The sequence below is a fragment of the Pinus tabuliformis genome, chromosome 9 (genome assembly GCF_031772625.1).
Source record: "Pinus tabuliformis cultivar Carrire ecotype Pingquan chromosome 9, CPIR1, whole genome shotgun sequence".
NCBI classification, from domain to species: Eukaryota; Viridiplantae; Streptophyta; class Pinopsida; order Pinales; family Pinaceae; genus Pinus; species Pinus tabuliformis.
In genome coordinates, this window is record NC_142307.1 from 1,402,488,509 (window position 1) to 1,402,515,448 (window position 26,940).

Genomic DNA, 26,940 nt, shown 5'->3' on the forward strand with positions numbered 1-26,940 from the left:
TGAAAGAAATTGACCTACATTTTCTGCCATTGCATAGACTGTTTTGCAGAAATTGAGTTCCTCTTCATGATGAGCATCTTCATCTGCCACGTTTCTCCTTCAATGTGCATGTCCTGCTTTGGGATTGAAAGACTTTAGTTTCCCTTTGCCTCTTCGGAGCCTGTTTCTTGTTAGCATACAAACATGAAATTCACATCTAAAAAGACTTGCTTTGATACCACTTGATCCAAGATCTTTTGCTTATAGATGTGTTAAATAATTACATGCGTAAATTGTAGCTTAACATAAAAAACTTAATGTGCACATGAGAGAAGAGGAGAAACACTTAATGCATGAAAGAATACAACAAAACTTGATAACATAGTTTGTCTAACTTGGACTACTCTCTGGGCCCTGCTCGATCAATGGGGAGGCCTTCATTCATTAAGTGGCATGAGAAAGAATAGTACAAGCATCAGTTACAACAAAAAAAGAGTTTTGTACCTCCATACTAAAAAATGGACAAAAAATGTAGAACTCTGATGGAGAAACAGGCAATGCCATTGCACTCGTGGCATCGAGAATTGTTGAAACCATATAAAATTTGTCAAAATCTGACAAAGTGAAATTTCAGCCCTCTTGCAAAATTCTGCCTCGAACTACATGCATTGCCCCCTCTGCCTGGGTGTACTGACAAACTGTGTTTAAATAAAAATTGGATGGTGTATTTCCAAAGTGGATGGTTGGTTGAGTTGGTTAAGGATCCCAGTTAATAGGGAGGAGGTCAGGTAGTCAAACCTCGCCTCCTCCTTTTTTTATACATCGAGTCAAACTATATTTAAACAAACCCCTTTTCTTTTACATTATGGTTGGACTGGCCCCGCCTTGGGTGGCCCTCCCACCGCACCCACCTCCATGGTGTAGTTACGTGGCTATTGAGTTTCTGGATCGGGTCCATGCCCTAACAGCTGACCCTACCTAAACACTGTCGTTCTCGTTTCATGTTGAGCCATGGGTTGTGGTTTATATTAAATTGGTTGGCCCACCCAACTCCTGTGCCTTTTAATGTATTTTGATTCTATTGGGATAGATCCGTTGGAGGGGCTGGGGGTCATGGCCCGCCCCTCCACCAATATTTTATATTTTTATATGGTATGTGTTGGGGTGGCAGGGTTGGTGGCCCGCCACCCCCTTTTTAAATATTTTTTTTTGTTGTATAAAACAAATTGTGCAATTTTGAAAATTAGGTTTTTGATTGAAGGATTCATTTTAATGAGGTAACAATTTTTCCTGGAATCTGGCCAGAGTTGGCTGGATTCCATCTGCCAGAAAAAGTGTAAATTGTGCCTTCATTAATCCCGTTAAGTCATCAAAAAGTGAACCGACTTTGATTGCCTCTATCTCCTTCATCTAGACTTGGATTGGAGTTCCATTTGCATCGTTGGAATCAGGGAGACGAGCACTTCAATCTGATGTCAAGTTCATCATCTTTCTGCCACTTTGCATTTTGAGCTTTTCCCATGCCACTAGTGTCTGAAGATCCACCTGGATCATGTACTCCTTAGTAGAATGGAGTTACATAAAGAATTAATATGATGTTAATGGACAAGGGAAGAAGTGTGCTTAGAAGTGTGGTATTTGCATAAGAGTTCTAGGTAGCTATAATTAACATTGCATGTTTCCTAGTGAATAGGTATGCATCAATAGAATTGGTTGACAAAAAATCATATGAAGTATGGTTTGGTAAAAATACATTATCTATACATCTTAGAGTCCTTAGCTATTAGAATTTTATCCATATCCCAAAGGAGAATAGGATAAAGTTAGAGATCAAGGTAATCAATTGTATTTGGATTCACTACCATGATGGAATGAAGGGATATAGGTTATGGGATTCATTGACAAGAAGGATATTTTATAGTTGAGATGTGATATCTAGGAAAGTTAGGTATAATTATAACACTGAATGTACTCTAGAAAAGGAGAAAGGAAAACAATAGTTGGTGTTTGACTTGAATTTGAAAGAGAGTTACTCACATGGGTTCTCTAAGTTGGATGAAGAGTTGTAATTGCATACTCTAATTATGAGGAAGTCTATTCAAGTATGGAAAGAAGCTAAAACATATTTCCCACCCAAATTCTTGTTTGATTTTGTATGATCTATTATTGATGTTGAACGAAAACTAGTCGAGAAGGAATTCAACTTTTCAAAGGGTAAACTATGGCAAAAAACCACGAAGAAAGAAATGGTTCCTTTACACAGAATAAGACATGGAATCTAGTCAAATTACTTGATCGAAGGAATCCCACTAGTTGTAAGTGTGTGTTCAAGAAAAGGTTGAATGTAATAAGTCATGTCAACGAGTACAATGATTACCTGGTGGTGAAACGTTATTGCCAAGTTGAGGGATTTAATTTTGGTGAAATATTGTCCCCTATTGCAAAAATAACTTCCATTAGATTATTGAAGAGCTTGGTTGCAATATTTGGTTTCAAAATAAATAAAATGAATGTAATGACAATATATCTACATGGTGATTTGGAAGAAGAAATATGCATGAAACTTATTCAAGTATTTTTATTAAAGGGAAAGGATAAGCTAGTTTATAAGCTAAGGAAGTCACTTTGTGGTCTAAAGAAACCACCTAGGATGTGGTACAAGAAGATGGAAACATAGATCTAGAAATTGAGATTTATGAGAATCCAAGGGGATCACTATGTATATACTGAGTCAAAATGTGAGCCTTTCATATACATAGTGTTGTATGTCAAAGACATGCTGCTATTGGTAACAATATCGTTACAGTGAAGGAGATGAAGGTGTAAATATCCTCAAAATTTAACATGAAGGATCCCAGTGCTGCACATTTCATTCTTGGAATGGATATCAAGAGAAATTACACAACTAGGGGGATTTGGAAAAATCACAGTAACAACATTGAATTTTTTTTGAAACATTTCAACATATAGGATTTTAGATTAGTGACGTTATCAATTCCAGTTTAGGCAAGACTAATTGTTCAATAGTGTCCAAATAAAATACAGAAAAGAGAGGAATGGACCATGTTCCATATGCAAGTGTTGTAGGTAGTTTGATGTGTCTTATGACCTACACATGACTGGATATTTTGTATGGATTTTTAACATGACATATACTTAGATGCTACTTTAGGCTTGAATTTCCACATAACTAGATAAATCTGGGAATTTTGTGATATAGTCCCCACTATTCTTCATAAAAGTTTTTCACTACCTCATGGTCATATGGCCAAATAACATCCCTATGTTGGCTCCTAGATCCAAAATATTTGGCATACAGTGCCTTCTTTCCTACATACTATACTACACTACCATGAGGAAAAATGGCCAGATAAACCCTTTCCTCCTTATGTTAAGTCCTATGTTGAATGACCTAGTCCTTAGTTAACTTTCAAGCCACTTTCTTGACCTGACCTCTAGATTCCTAGATGGTCTTATGTCTCTAGATTTTAGAACATAGTAAAACAAAAAATTTCCTTAACACTATGAATCCTTACCAAACCAATTTCCTGGAGTGAATTTGTAGTATGCCACATCATGTTCCATGTCACTTCTACATCATCTACCACATCATCACTTTTCCACCTATCATGACATATAGGGGCTACATTATCTCCCTACAACCTATCGTGCCACCTCACTGCCACATGTAAATCAGAAAAGGATCACTTGGCTACCAAAAAAGGACAAATCCACCTACCACATGTCCTAATCTTAGTGTGCCATATCATGATTGCCACAATTTGTATCTTCCATCTATCTCCATGTCATCACCATTTGCCACATGGAGATACCACTTGTACTACCATGTGTGTCAACGTGTCTCTTATCACTTATTCCACATTATTTAGACCAAATTGGCATGATAAGTTCTTAGGCACTAAATCTCACTTTCCCCTTTTGACCATGGTCTATAGATGATGACCTTACTGCTACACCACTCACCACTCATTGTGATCATTATGATAGACAATATTTTGTGCTTAAATCAATCTAATAGACTCCTATGTTGTTATGCCAAGTTCCCTCTGAATAGGAGTTGTGACCGACAACATTATAGCCCCACTTCCCATATACCACCAGTGTTATTTGTTAACTGTTTGTAACAACACCTCTAATCGGGCAATCCAATAGATGTTTAGGCTCCTCCCACCAGGCCCCTTGTGACCGGGCATTGTGACAAACCACTTGTTGGTTCACAAATTGTCAGTTGTCACTCTCCCTCTTGAGCTTTTCAATTTTTCTTTAGGCATTGATCCAGTGAGGATCCGTCTTTCCCACATTTAAGTCTATCCAAAAACATGACCTTCATGGAACCTTGCTTGTACTTCAACACTTCAACATGATTTTTCTCTTTATTCCTTGGGAGCTATTTCAATTTCCAAATACCATTGCGAAGCTCTCAGAGAGTGTTATCTAACCAAACACTTAATTTCCTTGTTTTAGCTAAGGAACTAAAGAAGAAATTCCTTCAAATATGGATTTTTCAACTCCATCCATGACATCAAGTTAGACAATTTACACTATGCAAGCCATAACAACACATAGTCAATAATTTGCCAATGCACTCAACAATATCCCCCTTTGGCATTGATGGAAACATCACCAATGCACTCTTCATTTCTTGGTCAACTATTGGTTTTTTCTATTCTCTCAATATTTTCCTATTTTAGGTATGCATGAACAACTTCATCTTGTTTTCTTTATAGATCTACAACCCCTATGAGATATAAAGATTAATTGTATATTATAGCTTATGACCTACTTTTCTAGGTGTTTTGATCCATGGTATTTACATTTTCATGGCACAAATCAATTAAATTACAAAATTACAAAAAAATAAGACATGGGGAAAGACAAATAAATATAATTAGGACAAGTGGTGTCTTAGGATTAGGTTCTTTATGATGGAAGGACTCTATATAAGAAAGGGAGGAGTAAGAAGAGACACATCTGATGAAGGTGAGAGGAAATAATTTGTAAGTCTAGAAATAATAGATTGAAGCTTAAGGGTGGCCATGTATTGTGTCGAGCCTATGGTTGGGAGGAGAGTTGTTTCTCATACCATGGGGTAGGGTTCTTGAAACAACAAGAAGGAACCTTATTCCAAGTCTTCAAACATAAGATACATATCCTAGCCTCCTTATTTTCATTTATTTTATGTGATGATAGAGAAAGGTTGACACTCTAGGTAACTTTGGGGATTAACATTTTAGATGTATGTTTACTAGAAGATCTAGTGCTAAACTTTTGGGATCTCTTGTTATTGTTCTAGATATGCTTTGAAATCATTGTTAAACTTTTGGATTTAATGTTATCATTCTAGATTTATTCTGAAAAATATCATTAATCTTTTTAACTATGCATATTCTTCAAGATCTAAATCAACATAGGGACATCAAGTCATCCTTCTCCAACATCATGGATATATTTACTACAAATAAAACAATTTTCACATTCGATGGATGAAATATCATTATTAGTCATTTCTCTAGTTATTCTTTTTATGATGAGGTCTTATCCATTTGAGGTTAATATTTGAGGATTTTCTTCTTTTATGGTATTACAAGTTGCCTCCCCTATGTTAGCTAAACTCACAATAAACTTGACCCATTAGTGGAGTTGAGGTTGTGTCAATAGTTATGGTTAATAGTTGTGGTTTTGGGCACTTGGTATTGGTGACTCATGGTATTAAGATCATGGTATTACATGTCGTTGAAGTTATTAAAAATCTTGAGGATTCTCTGTTGTATTGAGCTAGAGTTGAGCAATGAAAGCTACCACTTGTTAGAATTCAAAACAAGTATTAAAAACATTATAAGAGATATAAATATAATAATCAAGCAACAATCAATCAAACCATGTACACCATGATTTTCCCTGGAAAAATTGAACTGGGGAAAAACCATCCAATAATAGATATATAACTGACTAAAACACAACCAAGCCAACGAACAACAAGAGCTTTCACCATGCAACTTTGGCTCAATACAATAGAGAATACTCGAGCCTTTTAATAACTTCATATACATGTAACGCCATGATATTAAAACCATGACTCACCAACACTAGGTCCCCTAAACCACAACTATTCACCATAACCATTGACACAACCTCAACTCCACCACTGAGTCAAGTTTATCTAACAATACCCACTTTAAACTTGACTTTGGGTTTTCCTTAACAAAATCTAGTCAAACAAACTAAGTGAGACAACAACCACTCACCTTCAAGCCCTACCCAGTCAACATCAGAGTAATATTCTCTCATGGCATCCTAGCTCAACATGCTTCATCATGCTCCCCTACATCACATAAGTTTGCATCCAAAATTTTCTAGTGATTTACCAAGGGTATGCATGCCTTACGAGATCTTAGAGTCGTATACCAATTTACATGAAAATTCATCTCCATAATTGATTTGTTTTTTAGTTGTGGATAACAAGGAACTTATGCCATCATTCTCTCATCTTGAAACATCTAGTGCTCCTTGTCCCAATGGTCTCTTCTTGTTTTCTATACAAAAATTGTTTGTGGCTTATGTCATGTCACATTTACTTTCAGAATTTAAAAGATAAATAAAATATCACTTCAATCTTTCATCCAAAAACTCCATCATTTTCCCAATGACATGCATAAGTTCCTTGGGACCAGTACACACTGAAATACCTTTATCTTCCACCAATTCATCAAAAAATTTCCTTTTTCCTTGCACATATTTGAGTGTATATGAAGGCCCTTATTGCATCCATGAGCCTTAGGCATAAAAATCTAGAAAAATTTTATCTTCCTGTCATGACTATCATCAACATCTGAGCCAAGAAATCACATGATTATGTTATGCCACTATTCCCTCAACAAGCAAACCATAACCAATTGTTTAACATTAATGACAAATCCCATATTACTGCCATCGATTTCATGGATTCTTTGATCCAATAGCCTCTTCGACCAATTCCTTAATAGTTGTAGAAATGGGATCCATTATCCTCTTTGAAATTATCCTTCATATCTTCATTTTCAACCTAAAACAAATCCCACACATCCAATTTAATATTCAATTCAGTTTCTGTTGCATCGATAGCCTGATGGTGATGTGAATCATAGTCGATCCTCATTCTACTTTCTAGCTTGGCTCCTTCGTTTGTCCACAACTCAATCCCTCTATGTGTTAGAAAACCAAATGTAGCCTATCACAACACAAATTTATGCAAATACATATATATAAAACACATACCCCTCTTAAAGTCCAATGTAGTTTTTTTAACTAGTCTCTAAAAAAACAACTTTCACAGAAAAAATTGGCATTTTTTAAATTTCATGAAGACCAATAGTTTTCGGAAAATATCTATGTGGCTGCTACTACTTCCATCACAAGTATCAATGATCACAACACCAAGTTGGGAAGATAACTCCTTCCCCTAAATACAACTCAACTGACCAATTTTTGTAGCTCTCATTTTGGTAAACACACCCCATATTTTCTTGAATGCAACGATTTTTAAATGATAACACAACACCACCACCTTCCAGAGGCTCTCATACCACTCTACTCCTGGAAAATAACAATTGTTTCCTCCAAGGAGATCCTCAGTTCCTTTTAAGCACACAATTCTTGTTCAAAATGCATGGGTCCTAACCAATGCACATGGAATTACTTTTACATCATAAGGACCGCCATGCAAAATCCCGATTTGACATGCACATGTACGTGGTATAATATGGTATCATCATGTGTCCTGAAAAAGGCACATGGAGTTACTTTTACATCACGAGGTCAATATGACATAACCGATGATTTTACATGCACACAATGGTTATAGTATAATATGGTATCATTGCTCATCATTTTGAATACTAGGCCCAAGAGAAGTATCTCAATATTATCTTCTTGTTATTCAGTGCTCAAAATTAACTGACAAGTCATGTTCTTGGACTTATTCTTATGTTGTGGCTGCCATTGTTTCTCCTCATCCTGATAAACAAAACTCATGGCCTTGAACCTTGCACGATGCTTCGTTCTTCTACTAGGAATTAATATTTTAATCTAGCTCAATGAAATTTCATGAATACAAACCCCCATGGCTTTTATACCACCTTTTGGTATTTTTAGATCATTATAATTAAACAAGAAATAAGAATATGCACAAGAATACGAAACTAAATGCATACACATAGACAAATATTTTATGTGGTAGAACCCTAACAATGTGTCATGGAAACCTCCTGTTGTAGTGGCTACAACCACCCTCCAAATTTTTTCCTTCGCTTTGTTTTGGAGCCTCCCTCCTAAATTCTTAGCAACTTGTCCTGCACTACTCAGGTACTTGTGCTTTCAATTGAATTAATATTTCACTTTATAGCTTGTGTTCATTTACTTTCTTTGTTGTCTAACCACAAGCTGAACCTTATGACTTGGTTGCATCTGGTTCTTAGATTTCCTTGGCAAATTGCACAGTCCTAGAGGGCAGCTAACCTTTCTCTCAGGAATTGTGCAAAGCAACCCAACAGTGAGCCTTTCACTCAAGAATTGCGCAGACCAGCCTAGCAGTGAGATTCAACTCCAAAAGTGCATAGAACCAGTTAACAACTTCTCTTCAAATGGAAAATTACACAAAGTATGACAGGCAAACAGAGCCACTCAACCGAGGAATTGTGCTGAAGCATTCCCTCAATTGTTGTCTAATGCATGTGCTGACAAGTTGCACGGTTCCCTCAAGAACTAGGCAATTTCTCCATGCATGCATGGAAGCCATTCCCAAGAAAGAAAAAGCAAAAAATAAAAAGGCATGCCTAAAAAATAGGGATATATTTTTAGCATTGGGAGTTACACTTGAGATAATTTTAGAAAACTGTCACCACCGGTCATTTTTTTCCTAGATTTTTGGCATGCATGTCATAAACCCTAAAAAGAAAAATCTATTTAATGGATGCCATCAGAGCTCATTTTCATATTCGATTTTGGAGCTTTTCCATTCCTCAAGCATTTAGGAACCTTCAAGAAGATCGACACAACTTTTCCGGGTAAGTTTTTCTTCAAGTATTTTGCTTCTTTTTCTGTCGATTTTGTTTCCTTGGCTTGTGTGAGTGATGTTTTGCATGTTTTATTGAAAAATTGTTGGTGTTTTAGTTTGTTTTAACTTGTAGAAGTATTGTTTCATGTTTTTCATTTCCTTTCTTAACAATCACATGCATAAGCTCATTTTGGCACTAATGGTCATTGTTGTGGGAACTCTCCCCACCAGCTTCATTTCTTGTATGTTTGACTAATTTCTACACTTTCTTTGATTGAATGCATGACCATTCAATCAGATCTACACCATCCTTCACTCATGCATTCATATCTGCTCATTCCCGGCATGCACTACACATTTATGAACTCAAGGCTCTACCTTGGCTCCAGGAATTGCATAGAGGCTGCCAGTCATTGGCTCCAGATAGGCTCTACGTAGTTCCAGGAGTTAGTCACTAGTCTTACACACTGGGATTTCTCAATGCGCAATCCTAGCCAGCATCAAGCCAGACTGAATTGTGCATTGCGCAGTTCTAGCCCACAACAAGCCATACTAGACTGTGCTCTGTGCAGTTCCAGTCATCAGTACCTCTCACTAGTAGTTGCGTCTGTGCAATGTGCAAATCCATCTGACAATCTAACACCTATGAGAGTCATAACTGTACAATCTTTCCCAGAGGTTGCCCATATTGTTGCATGATCGATCCTTGAAGTGCTTTGAGTTTTTGAGATGGAATTTGCTTGCTGTGAGTGTATGCTTTGTCTCTAGGTACATCAGTTGTTGAGCATCTTCTTAGCACTATAGGCATCATGGTTTCCAAGAGAGATGGATCAAAGGATACTGTAGGGAGCAGCACTAGAGATGGAGTTGAACATGTGCCAATGAACTTATGAATTTATGCAGACATGTAGTTGTTCATAGAGAAGGACATGAAGATTACATGATAGGAATAAAGGACATATTTGTAGGAAGTTTCAAGGAAGATCAGGTAGATCGACAAGTCTATGTCAACATCCATAAGTGAAGCTTGTACAGGGTTACATACAGGTACCTCGCCTTCCCGTGCTCAGATATCATTCACTGGATTGTCTCATATACCGATCTAGAGATGATGACACTGAGCAGTACCAGTGGAACACAACTTGCCACCTTTAGGATGCAAAACTACCATTAAATGTATCACTTTCTGCAACTGGTGAACTACATTGATTCACTGTTCTACACTCCCAACAACAACGTGAACACTAGAGAAATCATGAAGAATTGGGTAAAAGAGCCATCAAATTTTATAGAAATACCCAACAAAGTCTACAAGACGAAGTCACTCAGGAAGTCTTACCAACTCTTGATGATCTTTGCATGCTAATTGTATGCTTAAGAGATCACAGAGACCTTCCAAAAAAGTTAGGCGGTTATGTTGGAGTAGTTGGAAAATGAAGGAAGGACATTCAACTGGTCTAACATGTTGGATTTTCAGCTGAAAGTGCATGTGTTTAATGCCCAAAGTTTTCCTAAGGATGAGCAAGCAAGATTCTTTATGTCCGCATGCTTGCTTGATGCAATTTGTGCCCAACATCATTTCCTTGGCATGGGTTGGACATGGGCACCATCAAAGGATGTTGTGAACATCTATTGCAAGTTTCTCTCTAAGTGCAACTATTGAGGTGTCATGGCAAGGCTGTTTGATGACTTCATCACCCTACTGTACAAGATGATATTCGAACAAGATCCACTGTGCATGACCCAAGAAGCGATGCAAGAATTTCTTGACATTGCAGATCCGTATGCCTCACTCGATGTCACCTTCATCGTGATTTTTTTTGGAGAGAAGCCTCGACATGAGCTATCGATGTTTTCATTGGACAAGTTGGTCATGGAATAGGTTGCATAGCACATCTCCACATGTTTATTAGCAGGACTGGACAAGAGGAAGAAGGCAGCATGGCCTTCTCTTCCTTTTCGGATTGGGTTGTACGAGAACCATACCTTGAAGGATGTGGATGTCGAGGCCAAGCACATGAAGAAGTTTGGGTTCGACACTAAGAGTTTTAATCTATATGATCCCCACTGCATATGCAAGAACAATTATGTGAAGGTGTATTACCCATGGATCCACGGGGCATGTCATTTCCTAGAGGAAGATCCTTGGAGGTATTTCTACAACTCATCTAGGCTCAATGAATCGGTTAACATGGTTGTAGAATGGAAAGAAGCGCTGCAGGTAGAAACACCACAGGAAGAACCAACAACAACAAGAATGAGAATTAAATTGGTGCAAGACAAAGGCAAGAGGAAGATTTTCGAGAGCTCAGAGGCTGAGCAAAGCTACAAGTTCAGAGAAGATTCTCTTGTTGAGAAAGCAGCTTTGGAGATAGAGGCGAAGAGGTGACAGGGAGAAAGGAGAGTAGAACGAAGGAAGAGAGAGAAGCCTTGGTTGGAATATGCAGAGAGGAAGCTGCAAGAAACAAAAAATAAGTTGAAACCAGAGCAAGAGCTTTTAGGAGGAGAGAAAGGGAAGAAAGCAGAAATAGCAATAGGAGGATAGTCAAGGTGCACCGACAGAGAAAACAATGCATATATAGGTTCACACAACAAAGAAGCTAGCGGATGAAGAAGAGGGTGAGCAGGTGCAGGTTCAAAAATTTACACAGTAGGTTGAGCAGATGGTTGAGGAAATGGACATGGATATGGAACATGAGCCATAAGATCAATGTTGGAAATACTGAGAGGGGGGATGAATCAGTATTTCTTACTTTTCGCTATTGTTTTACTAGTTAAAAACATGTATGTTCAGAACACAAAATAAACAGCAGGAATAAATGATTTTATTCATATAATTGTGCAGTAAAATAAATACAATAAATAGATGATCACAAGCTGTTGCCAAGCTACAACTTGGACTTTGGTGAGGCTCCAACCTCCAGAGCACCAACTCTATTTTGCCAAGACACCAATCTTGGACTTAGGAGCACGAACTCCCAGGAACTTCAATCCTGATTAATTCAGAGGCTCCAACCTCTTTGGTATACACTGGTGTGCTGCTGCACTCTTTTCATCTTCCACTGCATCTGCTGCCCCCTTTGCTTCTCCTACTTCCACTATCTCATACTCGGGTTATACCATACACCAACAACCACCAATTCTCTGTTTTTTGCTGCTTTTTATATGCTCCATGCCTCTGTCCCTTCATTTCTTCTTTCTTGTTGGCTCTTTGACTTCCTTTCGTCACAGGCTCTTCGGCTTTCTTACTCCGCAGACTCTTCGGCTTCCTCAGAGCTTGCTTGCCCTGTCAGTTACCTCCATATGCTTGCCCTGTCAGTTACCTCCATATTTTAGAATCAGAGCCACCAGCCGAGCGTTTCAATCAACCATCGGAAGCCACCAGCCGAGCGTTTTAATCAACCATCACCGAGCGATTTAATCAACCATCACCGAGCGCTTGCAATCAACCATCACCAAGCGCTTGCAATCAACCATCACTGAGCGCTTGTAATCAACCATCACCGAGCGCTTTAATATATATATACCTTAAACCCCGCGGTAATATATCTACGTTAATACACGGGAACCACTATAAAACCCCGCTCTAATTCAAATGCACGGAATCCAAATATTATGCATCCGCCTTCATACATTTCGACGATTCCAGATTTCACTATCACAACAAGACTTGTTTAGGCCTGACCTCCGACGAGGTGCGGACCCGATCCACCTTTAAACTGATTTTAATTATAGTTCGGGTCCGATAGATATTGGCGATTCCTCCTTTCGGCAGGGCATGACCTCCGACGAGGTGCGGACCCGATCCACCTTTAAACTGCCTTTGATAATAGTTCGGGTCCGATAAATATCGGCACTCGCTGTAAACAATAGACCCATTCCTCCGACGAGGTGCGGACCCGATATGGCTTTAGACTCCCTTTAATATTGTTTCGGGTCCAGATGATTTCGGCAGGTTCGTATTGGCGCTTTTGTAATACAAAGGGTCTGCGGACCCGACACTCCTTTATACTCCTTCCTAACTTAATTTTGGCTCCGGGTCCATCGGCGATTTCGCTGATCGCTACCTCCGAAATGATACAAGTCCTCCGCGGACCCGATATGCTTTCTATTTTGCTTGATAAGAGTTTCGGCTCCACATTTCGGAGCTTGCACATTTCGGCAGTTTTATAAGGCTCCCACTTCTCTGATTGCCGATAAGGTCAGGACCGTCGATCTAGACTTGCGATCCGACGGTTCATAATCCATTGCACCTTGAACAGTTCCGACAACTCCAAGGGACTTTCGCCGATGCGATAAGGATTCTCTGCTTCTCTGCGATTTCATCTGGACCGTTGATCTGGCAGATCAGACGGCTCCTATGTATTCTCCTGCTTTGATGCAAGTTTGGCTTTAAACACAACTGTATATATATGAAGTATTGTCTCCGATATGGCTCCTCTTGCTCTGGTGGCTCCTCTTGCTCCGATAGCTCCTCCGATATGGCTCCTCTGGCTCCTTTTGATCCTCTCGGCTCTGATATGCTCTGTCTCCTCCTCTTGAATATTGCCATATTGACATCAATGACAATCTGTGTCTAACAATCTCCCCCTTTGTTATTGATGGCAATATTCTTCTGCCTTCTCCCCCTTTGACATCAATGGCAAAGGAATGCATACGAACTCCCCTTGTCAGGCTGCTCCCCCTGTTCTGCTGCATCTTTATGAATAAACTTGAGTGATGATAAAGAAATAACCCCCATCTTTTGTCGCAGATGTTCGAATGCTTCCCGAGGAAGAGGTTTTGTGAAAATATCAGCTATCTGTTCCTTAGTACTGATATATTCTAGAGCGATGTTTTGTTCAGCTACTTGCTTACAGAGGAAGTGATACTTGATTGGTATATGTTTGGTTCTTGAGTGCATCACTGGATTTTTGCTGAGACTGATAGCACTAGTTTTGTTACAATAAACAATAATTGGTTGATCTGTACATATGTTGACATCCTTTAGCGCTTCCTTCATCCATAGTATCTGAGTACAACAGTCTGCTGCAGCAATATACTCAGCTTCGGTTGTGGATAATGATATAGATGACTGTTTTTTGCTGAGCCACGATACTAAACAGTCTCCTAGGAAGAATGCATTTCCACTAGTACTTTTTCGATCATCTATATTTCCAGCCCAATCAGCATCGGTGTATGCAGTTACATTCAGTGTTGAGCTCCTTGGGTACCAAAGACCGAAATCAGAAGTTCCCTTCAGATATCTGAGGATTCTCTTTACAGCTAATAAATGGGATTGTTTGGGAGCCGATTGAAATCTTCCCACCATTCCTACTGCTTGCATTATGTCTGGTCGTGTAGCTGTTAAGTATAGAAGGGCTCCAATCATTGACCTGTAATGAGTTGCATCTACTAGAGGGGAGTCATCATCTTTGCTCAGTTTGTAGTTTGTGTTCATGGGAGTGCTCATGGGTGCACAGTCCTCCATTCCATATTTTTTTAGCATGTCTTTTAGATATTTGGCTTGAGATATACATAATCCTACTCTGGTTTGGGATACTTGAAGTCCAAGGAAGTGGGACAGTTCTCCTATCATTGACATCTCAAATTCTTTTGCCATGCTTTGAGAAAATTCATGGCTCATTTCATCATTATTACTAGCAAAAATCAGATCATCGACATAAACAAGAGCAACTAGTAACTTACCTTACTCTGTCTTTATGTATAAATTGCTTCCAGCCACTTCCCTTTTGAAGCCTTGTTGTTGGAGATAGTTATCCAGTCTTGCATACCAAGCTCTAGGAGCTTGTTTCAACCCATACAAAGCCTTTTTCAACTTACAGACTAGGTCCTTTCCTGCTGTCAGATCAAAGCCTTCTGGCTGCTCCATGTAGACTTCCTCCTTGAGTTCCCCATTTAGAAATGCTGATTTCACGTCCATTTGATAGATTTTGAATCCTTTCGAGCAAGCAAATGCTAAAAACATCCTGATAGCTTCCATATGGGCCACTGGTGCAAACATCTCTTCAAAGTCAACTCCTTCAATTTGCGAATAGCCTTTGCAAACAAGTCTTGCCTTGTTTCTGATAACCTGTCCTTCCTCATTCATTTTATTTTTGAACACCCATTTGGTTCCTATTATGTTTTTGTCCTTCGGACGAGGTACCAGCTCCCATGTCTTGTTCTTCTCAATTTGGGACATTTCTTCTTCCATTGCTTTTACCCAATGAGGATCCTGACTTGCTTCTGTGAATGTTTCTGGTTCTATCATAGATAGGAGGGCAATGGCTTTTCTCTTGGGTGAGGTTGTTATCCTTCTTCTGGTCTGCACACCTTCATCTTTATCGCCAATGATTTGTTCTTTTGGATGGTATCTTTCTACATACTTCATATTTGAAGGGGTATGAGACGGTTCTCTTTCCTCTTCTTCTTCTTCATCATCTATCTCTTCTTCTTTAGATTCTTCTTCTTCAATGAGAAAGTCATCTTCCTGTTCTTCAATTTCCTTTTCTGGAAGATCTTCATCAACCTTAACATCGATGCTTTCCACTATTTTCTTCAGTCGAAAATTGTAGCAGTTGTAAGCCTTGCTCCGTGGAGAGTATCCAAGAAATATCCCCTCATCAACCTGAGAATCAAATTTTCCAGGTGAACCATCATTTATTTTTATGAAGCACTTGCTTCCAAATATTTTTAAGTACTTCATCGAAGCAGGTCTTCCTTTCCATAGCTCATAAGGAGCTTTGTCACAGTTTGGTCTTAATTGAGTCCGATTCAATCTATAAACAACTGTCCCTACTGCTTCCTTCTAGAATTTAGGATGTAGGTCTGCTGCTAATAGCATGGTTCTTGCCATTTCTTGGACAGTTCGGTTTCGTCTTTCAACTACTCCATTTTGCTGAGATGTTCTGGCAGCCGAAAATTCCCTTTTAATTCCATGAATGTTGCAGAACTCACTGAACTCGTTTTATGTGAATTCTCCTCCTCTATCTGTTCTGAGACACTTAATTTTTGAATCCTTTTCGTTTTCTATAAGGGCTTTTAGATTCTTAAAACACTCAAAAGTTTCAGATTTATACTTTATGAAATATATCCACATCATTCTAGTATAATCATCAACAAATAATACAAAGTACCTTTCTCCTTGGAGTGATTGATTTCTAGTTGGCCCACACACATCAGCATGTATGATTTCCAAGGGGTTTGATGTATAATGTTCCTTTGTCTTGTGGCTAGTTCTGGTTTGTTTTCCATGTTGACATGGACCACACACTGCTTGTTTTGGTTTGGACAGCCTTGGGATGTCTTGTACAGCTTTGATTTTGCTGATATTGACCAGATTTTCGAAGCTGGTATGTCCAAGTCTCTTGTGCCACAACCAACTCTCATCTGCCTGACTCAAGTAGCATTTGTTCTCCTGAATCTTGTTCAGAACGTAAATATTGTCTGGTGTTCTTATTCCTTTTGCCACAAGTTTTCCAGAGACAAAGTTTCTTATTTCACAGTCTTTGGTGCTGAAGACAACCTTATGTCCTTGATCACAAATTTGGCTGACACTCAGAAGGTTGTGTTTGAGTCCGTTAACCAGCAGAGCATCTTGAGCTTTTCCTTTTCCATTGATCAGAGTAATTGTTCCTCTTCTTGCAATTTTGCCAGTTCTGCTTCGAAAGGACACATTCCCTTCCTTTTTGCTCAGTGAGATAAATTTCCTTCTATCTCCTGTCATGTGTCTGGAGCACCCACTATCCACAAACCACTGGTTTCCATTATTTTGCGCAAATAGAGCCAGGCCGCATTTGTCCATTGCAGAGATCTTGCTACTCGTCTTTCTTCCTTTGAGTGGGCAGTTTTGTTCATAGTGTCCATTATTGTAGCAAAAAGAGCAAGTCAGATCAAATTTAGTCAAGGGATCAAATGAATTGAAGGTTTTGATTTCTCCCTGTCTTTTGGGAGCATATGAGTTGATTACTCGGTCCTTTTGCGTTGTCTTTTCACTTCTGCGAGCCATGCAGTGTCTAGCTTGGTGACCGAAGTTTTTACAGTGAAAACAGTGTCCAAGAAATATGGTTTTGAAGCAACCACGGTTTAATTCGCCTTCCTTTCTGAGAATTACTCCTCCCTCGTCCTTTGGATTTTTGATGGGCCCTTGGTGAAGTACAGGTTTGTATTTGTTGTAGTGTCCATGATTCGACTCCACAGTCTTCTTTGGAATAACTCTTTCTTGATTCTTGGAATCTGGGATGCACTTTTGATAAGATACTTTTTCATCTTTTGGGTTGCAGGAAAGTGCATCGGCATAGCTTTTCGCACTATTCTTAGTGCTTGAAGATTCTCCCTTGAAACCTATTCCAGACTTATCATGTTGAGGTTTTTGATTTTTCAGAATAGTATCAAGTATTTGAGAGCTTTTACAGCCCTTTTTAATTTGCTCCAACTCCTTTCTCATAGATACTACTTCGGCCTCACGTTCTTCACAAGTCTCTTCTTTTTCCTTAAGCTTTGTTTCCAAGAGATCTTCTCTCCTTCTTATTTCCTCGTTTTCCACTTTGAGAGAGATAATTTTGTTTCGTAGTTTCTCGTTCTCTTCAATGGCACTTATTAATAGTTCATCTACATTTCCTTCTTGCTCCGAGTCATCATCATCTGTGAGTGCCATGAATAATGCTTCTTGGCTTTCATCATGATCGCTTTCCTCATCTGATTTCTTTTTGATGACCATAAACTCATCCTCATCAGACTCATCTTTCTTGGAGAGAAGGTTTTTCTTATTGAACCCTTTCTTTTTGTATGTCATTCTTTTAGAATTTCTTTCATCATCACTGTCATTTTTATGAGGACTTTTTGCTGCATAATGACCTATTTTACCACATTTAAAATAGATAAGAGGATACTTGCCTTTAAGCTTAGATCCTCTTTTCAGCTTTCGTACATATTGAGCCAATTCGGATTCCACATCTGACTCATCACTACAGTCATTCCTTTCTTTCCCTTTCTTTGACTTTGAGGCCTTGAATGCTGCATCTTTGGAGCTAGGTCCACCTTTCCTCATTTCATAGGCAGTGATAATTCCATGGAGTTCATCCATTTTGAGGGTGTCAAGATCCTTTGATTCTTCTATAGCACTTATTTTGGAGTCAAATCTGTCTGGAAGGGACCTTAATACCTTTTGTACAATAGTACTTTCTTCAACCTTTTCGTCCAATCCTTTCAGGGAATTTACCACTTCAACTACTCGGAGGAGGTATGCTGCAATATCTTCTTCCTCTTCCGTCTTCAAACTTTCAAATTGTCTTCTGTGAGTTTGAAGCTTTGCCTTTTTGACTTTTGAGTCTCCATCGTACAAGCTAACTAGCTTCTCCCACATTTCTTTGGCAGAGTTACAGTGCATGATTTTTGTAAACTCGGAATCAGTGATTCCACTAGTGATGGAGTTCATGGCCTTTGCATTTGCAATGTAGGCTTTCCTCTTGTCTTGGTCTGTTGGAAGAGTGGAAGTCGCTTGGTATTCAGTTTGACAAAAATGCCAGACTTCAGGTCCAAGGGACATTAAATAGTAAGTCATTCTTTTCTTCCAAAAAGCAAAGTTAGTGCCATCGAACAGAGGGGGTTTTCCTGATGCTTCATGATTTCTCATCATGGTTGTTGATCCTTCTTCGAGCTGTTAGGCTAGAATGAAGAAGCCGGCTCTGATACCAATTGTTGGAAATACTGAGGGGGGGGGGGGTGAATCAGTATTTCTTACTTTTCGCTATTGTTTTACTAGTTAAAAACATGTATGTTCAGAACACAAAATAAACAGCAAGAATAAATGCTTTTATTCATATAACTGTGAAGTAAAATAAATACAATAAATAGATGGTCACAATCTATTGCCAAGCTCCAACTTGGACTTTGGTGAGGCTCCAACCTCCAGAGCACCAACTCTATTTTGCCAAGACACGAATCTTGGACTTAGGAGCACCAACTCCCAGGAACTTCAATCCTGATTAATTCAGAGGCTGCAACCTCTTTGGTATACACTGGTGTGCTGCTGCACTCTTTTCAGCTTCCACTGCATCTGCTGCCCCCTTTGCTTCTCCTACTTCCACTATCTCATACTCAGGTTATACCATACACCAACAACCACCAATTCTCTATTTTCTGCTGCTTTTTATATGCTCCATGCCTCTGTCCCTTCATTTCTTCTTTCTTGCTAGCTCTTTGACTTCCTTTCGTCACAAGCTCTTCGGCTTTCTTACTCCGCAGACTCTTCAGCTTCCTCAGAGCTTGCTTTCCCTGTCAGTTACCTCCATATGCTTGCCCTGTCAGTTACCTCCATATTTTAGAATCAGAGCCACTAGCCGAGCGTTTCAATCAACCATCGGAAGCCACCAGCTGAGCATTTTAATCAACCATCACCGAGCGCTTTAATCAACCATCACCGAGCGCTTGCAATCAACCATCACCAAGCGCTTGCAATCAACCATCACCGAGCGCTCGCAATCAACCATCACCGAGCGCTTTAATATATATATATACCTTAAACCCCATGGTAATATATCTACATTAATACACAGGAACCACTATAAAACCCCGCTCTAATTCAAATGCACGGAATCCAAATATTATGCATCCGCCTTCATACATTTCGGCGGTTCCGGATTTCGCTATCACAACAAGACTTTTTTAGGCCTGACCTTCGACGAGGTGCGGACCCGATCCACCTTTAAACTGCTTTTAATTATAGTTCGGGTCCGATAGATATCGGCGATTCCTCCTTTCGGCAGGGCATGACTGCTGACGAGGTGCGGACCCGATCCACCTTTAAACTGCCTTTGATAATAGTTCGGGTCCGATAAATATCGGCACTCGCTGTAAACAATAGACCCATTCCTCCGACGAGGTGCAGACCCGATATGGCTTTAGACTCCCTTTAATATTGTTTCGGGTCCGGATGATTTCGGCAGGTTCGTATCGGCGCTTTTGTAATACAAAGGGTCTGCGGACCCGACACTCCTTTATACTCCTTCCTAACTTAATTTCGGCTCCGGGTCCATCGGCGATTTCGCTGATCGCTACCTCCGAAATGATACAAGTCCTCCGCGGACCCGATATGCTTTCTATTCTGCTTGATAAGAGTTTCGGCTCCGGATTTCGGAGCTTGCACATTTCGGCAGTTTTATAAGGCTCCCACTTCTCCGATCGCCGATAAGATCAGGACCGTCGATCCGGACTTGCGATCCGACGGTTCATAATCCATTGCACCTTGAACAGTTCCGACAACTCCAAGGGACTTTCGCCGATGCGATAAGGATTCTCTGCTTCTCTGTGATTTCATCTGGACCATTGATCTGGCAGATCAGACGGCTCTTATGTATTCTCCCGCTTTGATGCAAGTTTGGCTTTAAACACAGCTATATATATATGAAGTATTGTCTCCGATATGGCTCCTCTTGCTCTGGTGGCTCCTCTTGCTCCGATAGCTCCTCCGATATGGCTCCTCTGGCTCCTTTTGATCCTCTCGGCTCCGATATGCTCTGTCTCCTCCTCTTGAATATTTCCATATTGACATCAATGACAATCTGTGTCCAACAATCAAGACACCAATATCATGCCGAGACCACCTAAGGTCACACCACAGTCTTCGTCACCTCCAGAATCACAACCGGTCCCAAGCGAGCAAGGGGAGGTTTTTTTCCTTGATGATGATTCGAAGATGGATGTGTATAATCTATCATTTGCTAGGTCACAACATAGGATTGTACAAGCACGAAGAAAGAAAATCCCAGATGATCACACATAAATTGCGTACATTAAAGAAAGGGTGATTGTATAAGATGTTAGAAGACATCTAACCTACATGGCGAAGGCTTGTTAGGCTTATGCAGAAGCCACAAGTTTGACGGTTATGTTCTTGATAGTAGAGAATGATCGAATGGCAAAGGACTTGCAAGAGAGCAGACAGAGAATAGAGAAGTCCGCAGAATCTGGTATGGGAGAAATAAACAAACAAATGTTTGCGGAGATACCAACTTTGAAGACCACCATGTGAACATTGTATAGCATATTTGTCACCATGCACAAAGCGATTTTCCATTTATACGGTTTTCAACAGCAGTGCTCGAAGACCACCCAAACTCTTAGAGACATTAATTCTCCCATTGCACATGTAAAAGAATAGACAATGAGGTACAAGGGGGCTCTGGTTTACTTGCACAAGATGATGAAATTGTAGGCATAGCTAGAGAAAGCATGAATTCAGATGTTGATCCAAAACTATGAGAAACTTCCTCCACTCATCACTAGCATTGAGGCTTCCTATGCATGGTTGTATATGAGTCTAGATGTCATAGTGAGGACACATATGATCCCTTCCATCGGAACCCTCACTCAAGCCATGAGGAAGAACCAAGTCATGCTAGAGGTCAACTGGTACATGGAGCAGTTGATGCGTGAAGACACCAATGATGACTTGCAGCTGAGTGTAAATGAAATGCAGAAGTACATTGGTGGTACAACCACACTCAGGATAGTGTTGCACATGCTTCAGGATGAGCTCGACAAAGGTTTCAGAACCATACACCTAGAAGCCATGGATGCAAGATTGCACTTTGATAAAGACATCACCAAACAATACGGGGACACGTTAACATAATACCAAGATTGGTATCAATTCATCACCGAAGGCCACTACAAGGACGTTGCCAAGTTGGTCTTCCCCTAGACCCTAATTGATGTTGTTTTTCTTGTTAGGCTGACTCAAGCCCATTTTGTCCCACATGGGTATATGTTGAAATATTATTATTGTAAATATGTTGTAAGTGAAATTCCAAGTGTCGCTAGTGGAATGTGTATAGTCACTATGTAATGTGAAGAGTCATAATGGTAGTCGAAGAGTTAAAGGGGAATGTCAAGGGCCATCCCACCCTTTTCTTTATATAGAACCTCATAACTCATAGTACATGATTTTGGGAGCCAAGTTTTGGCTAGGAAATTCTTAGAGAAGACTTGGAGAGTATTATGACGAGCCTCGGCTTCTCCATAACATAGAGCGAGTACATCTCTTCGTAGGAGCATGCAGTGTTGACTCTAATGTTTTATTATTGGGGCTAGTGGCTATCAATGGTGTATGTATGGAAGAAACTTTCACTTATTATATAGAACTGAGAGAACACATTTTCATGCATATGTTGTTATTGTAGTTTGACTATTCTAGTTACTTTAGCAATGCATGTTATTTAACTTACCCATTTGTGTATGAACTATTTTTTATGTGATTGTATGAATCTTGTTGGATATGTGTTGTTGTATTAACTCATCACTCTAGATTGTGGACTATTCTGCTTCCATCCTGTGATGTCATTCTATTCGTGTGTTCCTTTTAGGATGTGTACTGTTATAGGCTTCTAAGGGACACACTTCCTTTCTCTTCTCTATGTTAGAACCCCCATGCATCTCACATGAGTTTCTATAAGGTCACACACTTTCTTTTACAAAGTTATCATACTTACCTTTGTGCGCTACCGCAGTCAAGGCATTACTGTAGTACCCACTGCTGGGACTCCTACTCCAAATGGTCTGTGATCTAGTTGGGAATTCTTATTAGGGAGACCCCCTGACATGTTGGAAATCTAGCACCGTCAACAATTCTGGTGGTAGGAGGGCCAAAAGAGAAGCTGAGTCATCAAAGTTTATTTTACATCTCTGCACATTATTCATGACTTACATTACAATCTCAACTCTGGCATGTTTTTCGCATGCACATGATTTCGAAGTGTCGGATGACATTATTGATGACTTGTCATGATTTAGGTATGACAGAGAAGGCAAAACAACCCTGCTAAGGCATAGAGTTGCCTTTGCATGCTTTTGTCACAGGAATGCAGTCCCCTCGGATGACATTGCCTGTGGGTTGTTCGCTTACATGTGCAATGGGCATGCTAAACAATGGTGTCACACATTGCCTGAAACATCCATTCACTCTTATGATCACAAGCTCAATGAGTTATTATGTTCTTTCTCTCATTATGAATGTAAGGCACTCAACAAAAAAATTCTAGAATTACGAAAAGCTCCAGATGAATATCTTGTACATATTTGGGTGCACTTCCTGAATCTTTCTTTTCAAATCCCTGAAGATGAAATTGATTGGAAATTTATCAAGGAATGATTTTAGTATCTTCGTCACATACCTAAAAATCCTCAGATGTTAGAATCATTCAAACCCCTCCCAACATACCTCATTGTTAGAGTTGGCAAATATAAGATGGAGAAGGTTGCTGTCATAGGTGGCTCATCATCCGCTCCTCATCAGATAGCTATAGCTCCACAGGATAGGGTAGGAGAAGTTACGAACCCATCTGTTGAACCGTCACCTCCTCCCATTCCATATGTTTCGTATATCTTTGTAGATGTGGACTGCAAGCCTATTAGTTGTCACATGGACTTGTTTTCACAACCTCCTTCCTCTCATTCTCTTGATCCTCCGGATTTTGGTGTCTTGTGTTCATGCATTCCAGACTTCGCATGTGATGTTCATGAGGATCAAGCTATCGACAGATTTGGTGTTGTGCAACAAACCTACACTATCAGTTTTGATGAGTATGTGTGGGAATCTAAAGAAGAACTTACGATGAAGGATGGCCTCCTTCTATCTGCACCTCATTCACTCTATCTTGACATCTTTTGTGATCCTACCAATTCTGATTTGTCTTGTAGAAATTCATTCCTATATGTTTATATTTCCGATTGTTCACAAGACGCATAGGATGTCAGTCTGTCATTTGATTGTGGTGAGGACAGACCTTTCTTGTCAAATCCACCCAATCTGTCATCTTTTCTTTTTTGGAAATCGAGAGGGTGAAAAATTTTGTTTCTCATCAACCCCTCTGTATTATTTGTCAGATCATGGGGATCCTATTTACATCTCAAATTTTCTAAGTGTGGCTATCATGATCTCTTCACTCCTTCATTTGATCACGATTATGATTCACTTGTTGTTGATCTTTCCAAGCCACTAGTCATTTATGATCTACTTACTGATGAAATGGAAACCCCTCAAGATGTCGAGGCACTTCATCCGGACATGATGGTTATGTCAGGTCCTCACTGTCTTAAGGTCAGTTCCACTCCTGATGAGAAATCTGTTGAAACACCTGAGGCTTCTCATCACTCTGTCATTCACATTGAAAATCAATCTGATCTACACATCCTACCTCCTCCACTAGAATCAGATGATCTTATCGCTCATGCTTTGGAGGATTCCTACATAGCAAGTCATGTTGCTAAGAATTTTTTTTCTTCTTTCTCCATCTTTTCTTGTTTGCAAAGATCAAAAGAGTGTGCATGTTTTCCATCTGCACATAGTGTGTTTGCACGCCATGGTACATACAAAAAGCATTTGTCTTGTGCTTTTACTCTGTTATTTTCTGTGGATGCATTTAAACTTCTAACATTTTGGTCTTCATTGTTTTATATTTCTTGCTTGTTGGTTTACATGAATATATTTCTTATCACCATGCCTTCACCAACTTGGGACAACCAATGCACCGGTGGCTACATTGGAAATATCACTTCACGTGAGTAGGCCCATGCATTGTTTATATTTCTTGTTTTCTTTTCTTTCATGTCTTTCTTTCCTTACTTGATTTTATTTCATTTTGTTTCTGTCCTTTGCTTGCTTTCTTTGCTTGTTTGTCTATTTTGTATCCGTAGGTTTAAATTTACATGAAACCATGTTTGGCTCTTGAGACAAGCAGGGTGAAGTACAGGAGGACTTGTACAACTATCAAAATTTGGTTATCTATTAACCCCTTTCTTTATGAAGATCTTGCATTCTTAAGTCAATGATACCCTGATGGAAAATATGTTTTGTTTAGAGTGAGCCTTGGCCAAAACACAACGCTTGCACTTTTAACTAGTACGACCTACTGTAATCGATTTTTTAATATTCGATTAAACCTTGTCAACTTTGTCAAGTAGAGTAAGGTGTGGGGGAAAAACTTAACAAGTATGTCAGAGGTATATATAACATACTTCTCTAAAGGGACAACCTCTTTTGCTCTCAATAAGATGGGATCCCTCTTCCACCTCATGAAATAAATAACTAGCTATGCATAGTTCTCTAAAAATGAAAAAAATAAAATAAGGTGAAATAATAGAAAGGCTTCCTATGCAAAGAGTTGAAGCAAGAAACTCTATCAGGGTACTGTCTAGGATCGCTGACAGCGAAGCGATGCTTGTGTTCCTAAAGTGACTCCGTCGGGGTATTGTCTAGGCCTATTGGCAGTGAAGCAACACCAAAGATGAAACTTAAACTATGATGGTCTATATTACTTGTGCATAAATATACCCCTCATCCCCAATAAAAGAAACTCAGTTGAATTGGCTTGGTATGTGTTCTGACTGATCAAGAGAATGGTAGGGACCATATCTTTAACTCCATCTAGTGAGGAAGCCATGACGATCAAAGAATCGAACAATACTTCTAGAGGAGTTAGAATCACTTTACATGAGACAAGTTCCATACAGAGAGATGGAGTTCTACCAGTGTGTTGCCAATGTTGGAACGGCTACAACCACCCTCAAAATTTTTTCCTTCATTTTGTTTTGGAGCCTCCCTCCTAAAAACTTAGCAACTTGTCTTGCACTGCACAGGTACTTGTGCTTCTAGTTGAATTAATCTTTCACTTACAGCTTGTGTTCAATTACTTTCTTTGTTGTCTAACCACAAGCTAACCCCCATGACTTGGTTGCATCTTATTCTTGCAATTCCTTGGAAAACAATGTAGTCTTCGAGGGCATCCAACCTTGCTCTCAAGAATTGCGCAGAGCAGCCCAACAATGAGTGTTGCTCTCAAGAACTAAGTAGATCATCCCGATAGTAAGCTTCGGCTCCTAAAATGTGTAGACCCAACTTACCGCTTGTCTTCAGCTAGGAAATTGTGCAGAGTGTGAGAGTATCCAGAGCCAATCAACCTAGGAATAGAATAGAGGCATTCCTCAGTTGTTGTCCAATGCATGTGCCAACAGGTTGCTCGGTTCCCTCTAGAACTACACAATTTCTCCATGCACGCATGGCAAACCTTCCCGAAAAGAAAAAATAAAGAAAGAGAAAAGAATCCCTAAAAAATAGGGATTGATTTTTAGGAGTGGGATTTACAATTGAGCTAATTTTAAAAAACTGCCGCCACTTGTCGCTTTTTCCTAGATTTTTGTCATGTGCATCATAAAACCTAAATCCATCAAATATATTTAATGGATGCCTCCAAAACTCATTTTCACATTCTATCTTCGAGCTTTGGCATTCCAGAAGCATATAAGAACCTTCAACATGATCGACACAACTTTTCTCAGTAAGTTTTACTTTTCAATTCTTTTGTTGCTTTTTCTGTTGCTTTTGTTTTCTTGGCTTGTGCGAGTGTTGTTTTTCATATTTTATTGAACGAATGCTAGCATTTTAGTTTGTTTTAACTTGTAGAAGTGTTGTTTCAAGTTTTTCATTGCCTTTCTTAAGCGTCACATGCATAACCCCATTTTTGCACTAATGGTTGTCATTTCAAAGACTCTCCCCTCCAATTTCGTTTCTTCTCAGTTTGACCAATTTTTTCAATTTCTTTGATTGCATGCATGACCATTCACTCAGATCCAAACCATCCTTCACTCATGCATTCATATCTACTAGTTTTCAAGTCACCCTTGGGAAGATCTGTGCTTCCTTGGCTTAGATCTAGCTCTTCCTAGCATGCACTGCACATTTCTCGAACTCAAGGCTCTCCCTTGGCTCCAAGAATTGTGCAGAGGTTGCCAATCATTTACTTCAACTATGATTTGCACAGTTCTAGGATTGAGTCCCTAGTCTTTCACATTACAATTGTGTAATGCATAGTCCCAACCAGCATCAAGCCATAGTAAATTGTGCGTTGCGCAGTTCCAATCCACAACAAGCC